We start from the raw sequence: 2,677 nt of genomic DNA on the forward strand, positions 1-2,677 counted from the left end.
GAAATTGGACTTTAAAATTGCCTCACTAAATAATTACTTAGATAAAGCAAATTAAAATTATGAGAAAGTTAGAAATACCTTATTTATCGATCCACAGAACCTCGTTATACTCCCCTCCATATCTCTCCTACTCTTCCCTTACCCGTCTTCTACTTCCAGGACCTTGTTCCTTGTTCATTGATTCCTTACTTTTACTCCTCCTCCTTTCCCTTAACTCACAAAACTACCTTAATGCATCTTAAATTTGATATTCCCACTTGGGAACGACTTCAACATGTAGTCATGTTTGGATCTCTGTGCCATTGTTTGGACTTCCTGTATCCCAAAATAAAAAGAGAAAAATGTCTATAAAGATGATCATGTGGTTTTTGTCTTTTATTGATATGAAGTATTACATTAATTGATTTTCAGATGATAAAACAACCTTGCATTACTGGGATAAATCACCATTAGTCATAATGCTTTATCTTTTCAAAATTTTGCTGGATTCAATGTGCTAGTATTTTGTTGATATATTCATCAATGTCTGTATTCATAAGAGATATTTGTTTGTAGGGGTTTTTTTTGTGGTGTTTTGTCTGGTTTTAGTATCAGTGGCCTCATAGAAAGCTGAGAAATATTCCATCCTTTTCTGTTCTTTGGAAGGCTTGGTGAAGAACCTTTTAAAAATGACTATCTGGTTCTGGGATTTTCCTTGTGGGAAGTTTTTTGTTTTTTTTTCCTAATTCAATCTCTTCACTTTTTATAGGTCTATTCAGAGTTTTATATTTTTTCTAAACTCAATTTTGTTAGTTTCTATCTTTCCAGGAATTTTTCCATTTCGTCTATATTATCTAATTTGTTGGCCCACACTTGTTCATAGTATAACCTTAGCATTCTTCTTATTTCTATAAGGTCAGTAGCAGTGTTCCTTCTCTCATTTCCAATTTTAGTTATTTGATTCTTTTCTCTCTCTTTCTTTCTTTTTGTCAGTCTAGCGAAAGGTTTGTCAATTTTAATGATCTTTTAAAATAACTGTCCTTTTGTTTTATTGATATTTATTTCATTCTTTTTCTGTACTCTAGTTCATCAGTATCTGTTGTAAGCATTATTATTTACTTCCTTCTGATTGATTTAGGTTTAGTTTGCTCTTCTTTTTTTTTCCTTCAGTATCTTAAGGTGGAAGTTTAGTTTATTAATTTAAGATCATTCTTCTCTTTGAACTTACAGTTGTAAATTTCCCTCTAAGCACTTGTCTCCCATTAAGTTTTGGTATGTTGTGCTATATTTTCATTTACCTCAAACTATTTTCTTATTTTTCTTGATGTTTCTTCTTTTGCCAAGTGGTTATTTAGTAATGTATTGTTTAATTTTTACAAATTTTTTGCATTTCCTAAATTTCTTTCTGTTATTAATTTCTAATTTCCATTAAAGGGGAACATCCTTTAGTGAGTTAAATCTTTTTTGAATTTATTGAGGTTTGCTTTGTGTCTCAACATAAAGGTTTGCTTTATGTCTCAACCTGGAGAGTGTTCCATGTGTACTTGAGAAGAGTGTATATTTTGCTGTTGTTGATGGAGTTCTCTGTAAAAGTCTGTTAGGTCTAGTTTGTATAGACTGTTGTTCAATTCTTCTGTTTCCTTGTTGATTTTATGCATGGTTGTTTCATATAGGATTGATAGTGGAGTATTGAAGTTTCTGACTATTGTGGAATTGTTTATTTCTGCAGTCATTTCTATCAGTCTTTGCTTTATGTGTTTGGGGGCTCTGTTGTTAGGTGGGTATATGTTTATAATTTTTATAATTTAAAGATGTATTGACGCTTTTGTCAACATAAAGTCACTCTTTTTTCTCTAGTATCATTTTTAGTTTAAAGTCTGTTTTGTCTGATATAAGTATAGCCACTCTAGCTTTTGTATGGTTACTGTTTGCTCTGTGTGTGTGTGTGTGTGTGTGTGTGTGTATGCATAATTTCCAATCCTTTATTTTCAATCTTTTTTTAAAAAATTTTATTTATTTATTTATTTATTTATTTATTTATTTATTTATGGCTGTGTTGGGTCTTCGTTTCTGTGCGAGGGCTTTCTCTAGTTGTGGCAAGTGGGGGCCACTCTTCATCATGGTGCGCGGGCCTCTCACTATCGCGGCCTCTCTTGTTGAGGAGCACAGGCTCCAGACGCACAGACTCAGTAATTGTGGCTCACGGGCCTAGTCGCTCCATGGCATGTGGGATCTTCCCAGACCAGGGCTCAAACCTGTGTCCCCTGTATTGGCAGGCAGATTGACAACCACTGTGCCACCAAGGAAGCCCTTGTATTGAATCTTGATTCAATTTTTGAATCTAAATTATGTCTCCTGTAGACAGCATAGAATACAATTATGTTTTCAATCCATTCTGCCAATATCTGCCTTTTGAATGGAGAATTTAATCCATGTACCTTTAGAATAATAGTATACTCATAAAGAAGCATTTATTTCTGCCATTTTGCTGTTTGTTTTATGTATGCTCTATAGCTTTTTTTGTCCCTCATTTACTCCATTACCACCTTCTTTTGTGTTTAGTTGATTTTTTGTAATCACATGTATTGATTCCCTTTTCATTTCCTTTTGTGTTTTTCCATAGATATTATTTTTGTGATTACCATGGGGATTACATATACATCCTAAAGTTATAACAATCTCATTTGAATTGATACCA

The sequence above is a fragment of the Balaenoptera acutorostrata genome, chromosome 2, assembly GCF_949987535.1.
Source record: "Balaenoptera acutorostrata chromosome 2, mBalAcu1.1, whole genome shotgun sequence".
In the NCBI taxonomy this organism is placed as follows: domain Eukaryota; kingdom Metazoa; phylum Chordata; class Mammalia; order Artiodactyla; family Balaenopteridae; genus Balaenoptera; species Balaenoptera acutorostrata.